The sequence below is a fragment of the Aythya ferina genome (assembly GCF_964211825.1).
Source record: "Aythya ferina genome assembly, chromosome: 20".
Lineage (NCBI taxonomy): Eukaryota > Metazoa > Chordata > Aves > Anseriformes > Anatidae > Aythya > Aythya ferina.
The window spans coordinates 3003515-3015907 of NC_140318.1; the positions used below are offsets into that span (position 1 = coordinate 3003515).

At 55.2% G+C, this 12393-nt stretch overlaps 1 protein-coding gene across 8 annotated transcripts in view; it reads left to right on the top strand.

The window, feature by feature from the left end:
- The window catches only part of GPSM1 (G protein signaling modulator 1), a 71325-nt gene that overhangs the window by 52581 nt on the left and 6351 nt on the right, over positions 1–12393 (top strand). The window lies entirely within an intron of this gene.

Consider the following 12393-nt stretch of genomic DNA (forward strand, 5'->3'; position numbering starts at 1 on the left):
TTTATGTTGTGACACTGGCAAATACAATGTGCTGGGGAGGTTTCCTGCAGCTGTGCTGGTTTTGTTCTCAGTTCTGGAGGCAAGAGTCACACCCACAGATGCTGCATGTTTCTGGATTGTGGGAGCAGGCTTGGAGGTATTTGAACTCGGTGATTTCAAGTGAGAAGCCCGAAGTCCTCAGCTTGCTTTTTGCCAGGAGATGGATAGTAACAGCAAAGCTGTAAAGATTGCATGGGTGCTCTGAAGTATTTGGGCTCTTGCTTTATGCTGAGGCTGTAATTCACTGTCGCACTGCTGTGATCACGCACTTGGATCCAGGTGGATTAAGTCCAAGCCAGGAAAGGCAGGCCTATTTTCTCCTGATAGTTAAGAAAAGAGAAATGAAAAAAATACTTTTGTGTTGGGTATGAAAGGGTCTGAGCTGCAGAGCTTGGGAGGAAGCCTGTCTCTAGAGGGGGGATGCTTGAAAGTGTTTCCTTGTTCCTGGTCTGTAGGTCACAGGTGGAACATGTCCTGCTCTGGGTGTGCGTACGTACACATCCCTTTTGACCACAGGCACTTCTGGTTTTCAGTTCGGTTGTCTGACCGCTGGAGACAGGATTTTTACACCAACTGGTGTTTTTTTTTTAGACTTCTCTGAGCTGATTCTTCATTCCCAACAGTGTTAGTGGAAATGGTCTAATAGGAAAAGCATTTCCTGCTGCTCACCGGTGCAAACATGATCATTGAGAAGGAAAACAAAGCTCATCTGAGCCAGAAAGGAGACAGCAGTACTGGGGCATCCGAGGGAATATAAAGGCAGAAAAAAAAAACACACTTCTGCCAGAAATAGCTTTGTATTTTTAACTCAGACATTCAGCCAGAAACCGAACAAAAGCCATGCTCCAGCAAGAGTAAGGCAAAAAGCATTCCTCAGGAGTGTAGTTGTGAACACGCAGGTTATGTCTGTAGAAGAGGCCCTGTGGAACATTGCCAAGCACTAGCGAGCTTGTGACCATTTACACAAGGATTTGGGGAATGTCCAGGCAAGAGCAAGTGAAGGCAGGGACACGCACACTCCAGTCACGGGAGGCACCTTGCAGACACCCGGGGTTTGCTCTTGCAAGATGGTGCAGGCTCTGCCTGAGTGCTGGGACCTGACTGTTCTCCCGAGGCCTCTTCCCTCTGCGCCCAGGTTTTGTAGAGTTTATTAGCTCTCTACTTGCTCTGGATTTGTGAGCTAAACCCCGACCGTGCAATTTTAGCTCAATTCCCAAGCGTTCCTGATGCACCTGAGAGTCAAACAGCGGAGAGGGAAAGGACACAGACCCGTGGAGGGATAAGGGAGGTGAAGCACTGTGTCCATGCGTTTGCACAGCCCCAGAGGCCAGGACTGGAGAGGGGCAGGAGCCTGCTGCTTGCAGCAGTCCCTGCGTGGGCATTTGAGCTTCTGCCCTGCTCCCTGCAGAGCCCGGCGGTGTTGCCTGTGCCGCTTGCCCAGGCACGGAGGTGGTCCATTGCCCCGCTGGCAGCAGTGCCCCACAGCCCCTTCCCATTTCAGCTCCACAAAGGATCAGTGTGCAGAGCCCTGCTGGGCTGTGGCTAAAGCCAGCTGGTGTCTCCAGACCATGCCCTGCCACACACAAAATGCCCTCCAGAAAGGGCTCTTCTGCCAGGAGAGCGTCTGCAGCGCGTTCTGGGCAGTGAGGCTGGGTCACTTCGGGTGAATCTCGTTTTGTTTCCATGCTCCCACCTGACAGGGACCCCAGCCTGACTCTGCAGCCCAGACCTCAGAGCGTTTAAATCAACATCTTCTCGTGGGTACTTGCCAAAAGTGGTGACCCTTTGCCTTGCGTATGGCTTTTGTCCCCGTCTGTCAGAGGGCTATAGAGCTGTGTCAGCCTGTTGTGTGGGAGTGTGGGTGGGCTTTTTTTTGAAAAGCTCTAATTCCCATCCATGTGAGCCTTTTTAAATGAAATGTGGCAAACTGCACCCAAGACGGGTGGATGCTGGCCCTGAGCTCTGCAGCACAGACCCTTTTTCTCCCTCCCTCAGAGCTGGCTCTGGTCAGGCAGTTCAGACAAGAACCCCGAGGCATTCCTCATTTTGTGAATGCTCGAAACAAAAATCTCCTTTTATCCATCAGTAAACAGCAAGTCCTTAATTAGAGGTGAGCTCTGATGGCTGATCTGAGGTGCTGTCACCATCAGAAGGCACCAGCTCAGGCTGTGCACAGCCTTGCCTGCTGGATGGTGCCCAGGAACAAACCTCCCCGGCCCCACACGGAGCGATGTGGTCTCTGGATAAGTCCTGCAGTCGGTGCAGGCACTGACCTCCTTCTGAAGGAGCCTTCTCACCATGATGGGAAGGTCCCACAGGTAGGTGCAGGGCCTGATTCAGAGCCTCGTGTTCCCTGCCCACCGCTGCCACCACCGCCTCTTGTTTACCTCCGTCCTCCCCATCTGTGTGATGGGGTAATGCAGCTCCCCTGGGGAGCTTACAGAGGCGTGATGATGGCTGTAAAGTTGTTTGAGCTCGGGATGGCAGGAACTGTGGTGGTGTTATTAGCATTGGCGATGCTGCTGCTAATTACCGAGCTGCTGGGAAACTCCCCATGGGAGGAGGCGGGAGAAGGGAGGGGAGGCAGGGGAAAGTGAAGGGAGGCGAAGTGCACTCGGGGATGGAGAGGAGCCTGGCCCTGCTGGCAGCCCTGCTGGCAGCCCTGTCAGGCCCTGGGAGAAGGGCTCAGCCTGTTGGCAAAGCCGTGGGGATGCTGGCATGGATAGGAGAAGCCATGGCCCAGGTGCTGCGTAAGGTAGGAGAGCGTGCCAGGCCGGCGGGCTGGGCCCCTCCGTGGGTGCTGACCTGGGGCTGCACAAAATGGAGCCCATGCAGGAGGGTTGTGGTGCTGGTGGGGCACAGACGGGCTTCGTCACCCCATGGGAAGTGGGGAGATGCCCTGCTGGTGGCCACAGGGAGGAGAGGGGCTGGTGGCACCCGATCCTGGGGGCCTCTTCACCCTTCCAGCTCAGGTCTATGTGAGCTCCCGGGAGAAAACACGAGGCTGTGAACACCCAGTTCTCCCCAGGCAGCTTCGGTCTGGGAAAAGCTGATGGGGGTGACCCACACGTGGTCAGCTTTTCCCCTGTCACAGCAGAGCCACGAGCAGAAGGCCCCATGCGAGGGCTTGGTGCCTGCTGTCTCGGAGCCTGGGTGCTCCCTGGGACGGGACGCGTGCGCCTCGCAGCTGCTGGCTCCTCTCTCTTTCTAAAGCAACATCAAAGCAGGAGGTTGTGTACCACATGAAGCTTGCAGACATCAAAGGCTTGGTCATAAATTTAACCCTTTGCTTTTCTGTGGAGAAGGTCATAACTCTCTGGCTCTCGAAAGACTCAGTAACAGCTGGATTTTTAGAGGGTTGCCAGGAGGATGGGATTTTTCTAACACTTCAGAAGCATCAGGGGACCACAGGTCAGTGAGGCCGTGTCCCTCTGTCCCCTACCTGAGAGCAACCACTATGGAAAAGCAGGGAGAGGGCCCATGGAAGAAAGGGGCTGTGTATTCCTGAAAAAGCTACCTGGGACCCTGGGGACCCCAATTCTGGGCCTTGCTTTCACAGTTGGCACTGAGCTGAAGTCTCCAGGATCAGTGGGGCTGTGCTTGTGCCAGGGTTCGAGGGCTAAAGCATTTCAACGGATCAAGGCCTGACAGCTGGAATAAAGCACGGAGAGAGGTGAGGCTCAAACCCAGTCCTCCCCCCTCGTTGGGGATCGGTGCTCCAGCAATGGCCCCATTCGTGTGGCCACTCCTCGTCCAGTGAAGTCCATCAGCCTGAGGGAGTTCTTCCTCGCTCCTTGAACCTGTCCTCCACAAAGGCCATTTATAGTCAAGAGCAAGAAGAGCTATGTTTGCAGTGAAGGCTTGCAGGGATGGGTTGCTGATGTATTTAGACACCGAACAATCTGCGAGCGTGCTGTAGCTCCAAACATTCCCCAGGACAAATGTTTGTATAAGACCTGTTTTATGCTTCCAGGGAGAAGCAACCATAAAAGACGGGAAAACGTTCAAGATGATACCCCCTAAGGCAGGTTGCCAGCGTTCTTTTGATGTTTTTATCTCTCGTGATTTACCGGTTATTGTTAGATGGCAGGAGCAGTGCACAGATCTGATGCTCTTGGCTCACCATCTGCCTGCTCGGCAAGTGCCAGAGCTCGGTTCCTGGTGTCACGGGGCAGGGAGCAGCATGGCAGAGCTCCTGCCTGTCTCTGCAGGCTCATGTGCTGTCCACACAGAGCTCCGATGTCTGGTGCCCCCATCCACCCCCGTGACTTCGTGCTGGACTGCAGAATTGCCCAGATGGATGCTGGGCTGCAAGGATAAATGCAGTCTGGGGGGCTTCCTCCCAGACACTTGCATGCCGTCTGCAGAGCACCTTTCTCCTTTTTGTCTTGTATAATTTGAGAGAAGATTAAACTGGCACTACCCTGCAGTCCATTAAGAGCTTGAACATGGCTGCACCACGAGCCTTGGCTGCTTTGTGGTGGCTGTCAGTGCGTCTTCCCTCTCCTTTCCATCTTTTTGCATCTCTCTTTTAAGATGAGGCAAGCTCTTTGTCTCTCATTGATGTGTAAATTAACTCAACGCTAGGGCAGTGCAAATGCACACCCTCCTTTATCTCCGGGCTTTATTGTTTGTTTAACTGCGTGGCTATAATTATGCCATTATTGTTGGTCAGACTTTCTGGTGTAAACGTGCTCTGAGAAACTGAGAGCAAGGGGGATGGAGAGGAAGAGAGAAGCCAGAGCCAGGGAGAGGGAAGGCAGCTGCTGCGAAATTTAAGGCTGTTCCTAAGACACCTTGGAGCTGCTGTGCCGGTGTCAGTCCTGCTGGAACCGAGCAGGTGAAGGCAGAGCTGTGGGTCACTCTTGGCATGCTGCGTCTCCCCGTTCAGGTTGTGGGACCGTCTGTAGGGCTTCGTGCAGGCACAGACCTGGGAGAGAGGCTGCTCGGGACATCTCCTAGCTGGAGGCAGGATGCCCAGGAGAACTTTCTGGAGGGCTCGAGTCTGACCGAGGTAAGGTTGCCTCCCCAGCATCGTCTCAAACTGTCTGCCCTTCCTGCCCATATGCCTGTGTGAGTCTTTTTGTTAAGCACTGGGGCTCTTCTTTCCTTTAGCTCCTCTTTTCTGACCAGGTGGGCTGGTTGCTGCATGAGCCAGGACAGATTTCAGAAACGCTCCCCCACATCTAGAGGTGCAGCAGAGCCAGAGCCATGACTCTGGTGAGTTTTGCAATGCAGAGTCCTGACGTGCTGTTCCTCGCTGGGACTTTCAGGTAGCATGGGAGGCAGGGAAATGAGCAGGGTGATAGAAAATCTCTGCAAAGTGACTGCACAGAGGTGGGGAGGGGAGAGGCAGTAGCGTTTTCTGGCATGTGCTGCCTCTGCTGCATTCGCTGCCTCAAAGGTAAATTATCAGTTTCTCCCTTAAATATTAACAGCTGCCAGGTAATGAATTCCCCCTCGCTGTTTTATAATGGCACTAAAATTGGGATTTGCCTTGGTTTTCTCTGTAATTATCCAATGAGAGCGTGTGAGTGCGAGGGAGGTAGGGCAGAGCTGGGCCTCGCAGGCTCTGCTGCTGTGAGCGCCGTGTCTGGGGGCAGCGCTGCTTTAACCACCCCGTGCAGCAGGGTCTCAGGATGTCTTTGCTCAGAGCAAGGGGCTCTTCAGATCCAGGGAGACTCAGCTGATGCTGTTTCAGTTTGGGGAAGGTGACTGCTCTGCTACGGAGCCCCTGAAGGTGAATTGTTTTGAATTGTTTTGACGTTTCTTAATCTAAGCCAGGAAAAGGCAAGGCTATCAGCTCTGGGTCATCTGTGAATATTTGAACCTTTTGGGTAGAGAAGCAGGAGAAATGTCTCCTACAAGGTGTAGAGCACAGGGCGAGTGTTACCTAGTCCATCCTCTTTGTCCTGCAGACAACAAGGAGGACAAAAGCAGAGAAGAGAACCTGTCCCCACTTAAAAGAGGCAGAAAACTCCTGTGCACTGCCAGGGACAGGACTGCTGTTGGCAGGGCAGCTGGCATCTGCACGGGCCACAGTGGTCAGTGCCCTCCATCTGGGGAGGGGACGAGCTGGAGAGTGCTTGCTCAAGGCCACCCTCTCCACATTCTGTGCTGAACAGAAGCAAAGCTGAGGTTTTGCTGCCCCTGTGCCTTGATATCAGTCCCTCGGCTTTGTCCTCAGTGAGATGCTCCAGCACTGAAGGTCCCAGAGAGAAAGCAGAATTCCTTGTCTGCCTTTCTCTGGGGTATTCTTGTTGTTGGGACACCCTCTTGCTGCTGCTTCCCACTACGCCTGTCTTGTTTTTCCTCCTCCCAGACCGAGGTCACGTTGTGAATCAAAGCTGTGCTGCGGACAGGAGGTAGAAGGCAGGATTTAGAGCAAGCCTCTGCTTGTGCACCAACCAGGAGCAGAAACGAGGAGCGTAGCCAGCTGCAGAACGGCTGTCCCAGCCCTCAGCTCTGCTGAAGTGACACCAAGGACTCCAGGTCTGGTGCTTCTCAGGTCTCTTGGGCTGAGGATTTGGGGGACTGTATGAAAACACATCTGAGACCCCATAGTCCAGCCATAACCAGCTAATGTGGGGCATAGTTTTGGAGCTGGAAACTGCAGGAAAGAGGCTTTACCTGAGGAATCTGATCTGATCTGGTTGTCCAAGGCCTTTGCTGGAGGTTAGGACAGGAGGTCTGCAGCCTGGCAGGCCCAGCGGTCCGGAGCTGCCTAACCCAGCTACCAAAATACATTCTTTTTCCCCTGACTCACTGTAACCGGGTTTTCAGTTATTGGTGCTTTGAAGCTGTAATTGAGGTCTGCTCTCCTCCTCGCACAGCCTTTTCTCCCGGCAAATTGTCAGCCCTCAAGTGGTATGAGACAGTAAAAGAGATGTTACACTCACCATTTCCTAGAAACTGTCACTTTAAAGAGAACAATACTAAAAAGAGGGATGAATTGAATCCAGACCCGGAGCCATAAAACTCCAAATGTTTGACTTCTCTCAAAATCTGGAACTCTTCATTCATTTCTAGGGTCTCTGCCGTGCTCGGGGCACTTTGTACATTCGCAGTTCCGGCTTCTCACATTTAATAAACTGCACATGCCTGAAAAGCTTTAAAAAACAATCATAGTCCAAGCTCTCTTTGGATGCAAATCAGCACAACTTTGGTAAAATCACAGGGAAATGCACACTAATGATGTGTTTCAGGCACAGCCTAAATCTGGGGTTAACGTGGCAATCACGAGGCTCTGCTCGCACCTAACCCTCAGCCTCCATCCACGTTTCCCATTAGCAGGGCTATTTTCAAGCCTCCCCAAAGCAATTAACACCAATTAATCTAAAAGAACCTAAATACTGTTGTTTTTTTCAGAGTCCCTGGCTTCTTCCCTTTCCATGTGTGGCCCCAGAAGGCTGCAGCCTGAACCTGTCAGAGAGCTGAGCCCTCCTGAGGGCTTCACGTGCTTCTTGGGGAGCTGTGCACGTAGAGAGGGCCCCAAATGATCCCATGGATCCACCTGTTCCAGCCTGGGTCGTGGTGTCTGTGCTGCAGAGAGCGCTGCCCTTCCTGGGAAGGAGGTGCAGCCCCTCTCCGTGGTCAGCAAAGAGCAAGACCACTGAATTAGGCGTATTTGGGGTGCAGGAGGTGCAAGGCCCGTACCCCCGTTAAACAGCGTCTGCCAGAGCAAGGCCTGCCTTTTGCTAATAGGAGAAGCCATTCCCGTGTTTGCCTGTGAGTTTTGCCTCACTGGCTTCAGCTCTTCTGCCTGACCAGCGCCGAAATCGTAAAACCCACAGGGACCTGCCCCAGGATCCTCCCTGCCCCCAGCAGGGCCAGGGTTTCGTGTTTTGTGGGTGCCTTGCTGAGCGCGGCCTTGATCTCGAGCGAGGCCTCGAGGCGTCGCCGGGGTGGGAGTAAATACTAATTAAGATTTGGGCGTTTGCTGCAGCGGAGGGTGTTTATACGAAGGGTGGCTGCGCGTCGGGTGTGTGCAGGCACACCGACCGACTTCACCCGCTCGGCATCACCGCTGGCACGGCGCTGGGTCTGCTCAGCTGCTTTACGAAACAGCGCTGTGCTGAGAGCAGGTAGGTGTCTCACAGCAGCACGGTTGTGGCAATCCGGAGACGAGCAGGCTTTTTTTGCAAAGCGTTTTGCAAAGAGAGCACTGCCAGTGCTTTCCCATTTGAGGTGCACGCTGTGTGGTGGGGAGTTTTGGATAATTTCGGGGCCTCAGAGGAGCGTGTCCTTGGGTGGCGGCGTCCTCACGGGCACCTCCCTGCTCTGCCACCGCCTGCTCCTCGGCCAGCCAGGAGCTGGGGAGGTAGTGAGGTCTGCTGGATGGGGCCGGGGTTTGAGCGCCCCTTATTAACCTCAGCATCTGTGCTAATTAACGGAGAATACGGGTTACAGCATCTAAAGCAATGGAATTATTTCAGTTTAGCAAATGACCGCCGCTCAGCTGAGACCCGAGAGCCGAGCATGGTCCTAGATCCACCCTAAAGGAAATTGCTGTGATGGGTTTTGGCCGAACCATCCTGCTCGCTGCCTGGCTGTGTTACGGTGTGCACAGGTTTGGGAACTCGCTGCCTGCCGGCTGCTGCCCATGGCCTGTGTGGGTGTGAGCAAGCAGGGCAGGTTCACTCCCACTGCTGCTATTGAAGTGCTCCTCCAGGCTTCTGCTGGGCTAATTGGGCTCTGGAGCTGCCTGTCTGCAGTCCTGGACTAGAGGGGCTGACCTGGAACAGTAATGCTTCCACTTTGTGTCCTTGTTTGATAGTTTTAAGCTTTGAGGGCTAAATCTGGGCTTGTGTATTTTTATTAAGTGGTGACAGGGACACCCAACCTGACCTGGTAAGCGCTGTCAAAAGTGATGTGGAAGAGTTGCTATGTTAACTTCAGAATCTTACAGGTATTGGAGGAGTGTTTGAGCACACCAGCTAGGGTATTGCCTCCTGGAGAGAAACCAGAAACGATTTCCACACCATGGATGCGCTGGTCTCAGCAGCAAGGGCTGGCTGCCCGGGCTGTGATTTCAGGGCAGGTCACAGCGTAGCTGGGGGAAAAGCATAAAAGCAGAATTAACGGGGCTGCTGCACAAAGTCACCAAATCCCAGCACGTCGGCAGTCGGAGCGGTGCTGCGAGTAGCAGGGGTGTTGGTAGCACTTCAGCCAGGCACCCACGCAGATGCTCCATGCTCCGTCTCGAAAAATAAGCAAAAAAAGGGGAATTGTGACCCCGCCGGTGATCTGAAGGCGTGGATTTCAGCCACGCGTGGCAGCCGGGCACGCTCCCAGCAGGTCATCAGTTGGTGTATTAGGGAAGGAGGCAGCGTGGGTGAGTTATTTTGATTTTGTTTGAAACAATAAAAGCCGAGTTATTTGAAATCTTCACAACAGAACCAGCTTTTAGCACCAGCGTTTATAGGGATGAGTGGGCGAGTTGTTTAAAGGGGAGAGAAAAAAAAAGAAATCTTTGAAAACAGTCCAAGGCTGGGTGATAATTTCTTCCTACAAGGGAAGAGCGCCGGGCACGTCCTGTGTCTGAGGGCTGTGAGCGGCCGGGCCTCGCCGGGTGCTTCGGAGGAGCTCCCACCCTCGGGAGCTGCAGGTGGTGTCTCCGCAGACTGCGGCTCTTCCCCTGGGTCCCCTTTGCTGCCTCCGAGACCCAGGTGCAAAAAATTCATTTTCTCTCCCCGTTCCAAGCGCCCGATCCGCTCTGTGCGGGCTCTGCAGCCGCATTACCCCGGATGTCTCCGTGTCGCCCTCGCCACCAGCCTGATGCCCCTCAGCCTTTCCTGGGTCGTGGTGTTCAGGTAGGGGCCAGAGGCTCGGCTGTGGCTCGTTTCCCTCCCTCCCCTCTCCGCCGAAGCCCCCCTGGCTCAGCCCAGCAGCTGCAGCCCAGATGTGCGCAGAGCTCACGCGAGCTGCGGCACCGCTGCTCGGCACCAGGCACACCCAGACCCTGCACCGAGCGTGCTGGGGAGAGGTGTGCCATGCCCTGCCCCTCCTTCCCCTCTTCATTCACTGTTTTTTGTTTTTTATTTAATTAAATCAGCGGGGTCTGGCTCCTGTATCAGCAGCAGCCCCCCTTGGAGGCTGAGCCCCGCGGTGCCCCCGTGGGCTGGCAGCAGGCTGGGGGCACGGGGCCAGGAGCCCTCATTTCAGGCCCCAGAAGGTCTCCACGCTTCAGACTACACTGCATGACTTCTGGAAATAAGTGTGCAAGGCAGGGGCAGTCCCCAGAAGCTGCATTTGTTCAGGGTGAGGAGAATTCCCCGTGTTGGCAATGACAGAGGAGAGCGAAGTGTAAGGGGGCGGTAGGGTGGGGAGCAAACGGGGCTCCCCATTCTGCTGCTGTGGCCTTTGGACAGCTGCTTCTCTTCCCAGTGACCCGTCACACAGCCACGAATTCACATTTCTTATTTTCCCCTTTCATAAAGGAGAGGTAAGGAGAGCTCTTTGCCTGTTGCAAAGCGTTTCCATCCTTTCCGTGCTCAAAATCTTTTTACGATCAGAAATTTCCCCCCGCTGAGCAGGGATACAGCTAAACAAGGAGCTGCTTGTGGCTGAGTTATCTTCAGTTTTTGCGATGAGACAACAACAAAAAAAAAATAAAACATGTATCTAATAATACGTGGAGCAGGAGGACTACCAGGAGCTAAAAATGGCCCTTCGATATTTCGGAGCTTTAAATCCGAGCGCTCGCACGGTGCCGGGGTGCGCACGGGGCGCTCGGGCCGTGCTGCGTGTGCAGATGTAGTCGGGCAGAACGGCTCCCGGTCTATTTTTAAGGCAAAGTGTGCGTGGCGGGTAGGAGGCGAGGAGGTGGAAGGAAAGCTAAATATTCACATAGCTCCGCTCCGTGTCTTCGAGCAGCATCTAATAGCGCCCGGCTCGTGGCAGCGGCGAGGTGAGGGCGATCTGAGCGCGGCTCAGCCCACACCCCCTCCACCCCCCCCTTTTTGGTGCCAGGGCACCCGAGGGGCTGCGGGAGGAGCGTGGCGGTGGCAGGGCTGCAGTTTGCAGCTGGCTCAGCACCGAATCGCCGGCGCTGGCTGCGGGGTGCACATGGCTGCGAGCTCGGCATAAATCTCAGCTCCGGCAGCGGCGGCGGCTGGGGAGAGCTCGCGGCTGGCGGTGGGAGCTGAGGAGAGCAGCGAGGAGCCAGCCCCCTGCCAGGGAAGGGGGATCCTGCTCCCGGCCATGTGAAAGCTGGAGCCCGGGGAAGAGCTGGCTGCGGAGGTCAGTGAGTAAAGCTTTTGGTTCGCTTCCGAAATGCGAGAGGCTGGCTCGGAGGAGGAATATGCAGAGAGAAAGGGGATTTACATGGGCTGGGGCTCGGCTGTCACCTGCGTGCGCTTTTAAACTCGGCTGCCTTGTAAAGTTTGCAGATGGCTTCGTTTTGTACTTTTTATTATTAAGATTTTTTTGCAACTTTTCGGGACGGGCTGAGGCAGTGCCCAGAGCTGCTCCCAGTCCCGCGGCCACCCCGGTTCCCGAGCGGGCTGGGAGGGAAGGGGGGCTGCAGAGGGAGCCGAGCCTCAGGAGGGGCAGCGGCAGAGATCTGCAAAGCCTTGCGTGAGTTTAGCAGCTTCTCTGAATCCGAGGATGTCACCGAGGAGAGGAGACTCCGGTGGCTGGGGACAGGGAGAGCCCCGCTCCTGCGCTCGGGGCAGATGCTCCGGACGCTTCACCTCCCGCTGAACCAGGCAGAGGCGTTTGGCCAGGGGGTTTCTGTCCCTCCAGCCCCTCTGGGAGGCTCTCCCCAAACCTCTCCCTGGTGCCTGCCTCCAGCAGCTGCTCAGCGAGGTGGAAAAGACAGCTCAGGTGCCAGGATTTGGGGTGCAGGACGGCGGTGACGGTGCTGCTGGCCCCGCAGGGTGATGCCAGGAGGCAGCAACACCACGTGCAGGGCATCAGCAGGCTCCTGCCTGGGGATTTGGGGTCTGCTCCCTAAACTGAGAGCAGGTAAGCGGTTGGGGTGCGTCTGGTTTATGGGGGGAGAGTCAGACAGGCATGGCATGAGGCTGTGGATGTGTCGGGGTGGATATGTGCCGGGCCCGGGGCAGGTGGGCGCTGCTGTAACAGCGGGCAGGAGTTTTCCAGGAACTGTCTGGCGGTGACAGAGAGCTGGGTCCCAGCTCTGTCACTGCGGGACTTGAGCAAGTCCCTTCGGCTCCAGGTCATCTCCTCACCGAAATGCAACGAGGAGGAGGTGGACGAGGAGCCGAGGAGGTGCTGTGAGGGGCTGCTGTAGGAGCAGCGGTGGAAACCACCCTTGAGGGCTCCTTGTGCTGGGGCAGGTTTCGGAAAATTGAGCCTGGACTGGAGGAGCCCGTTGCAATCAGCCCGTCT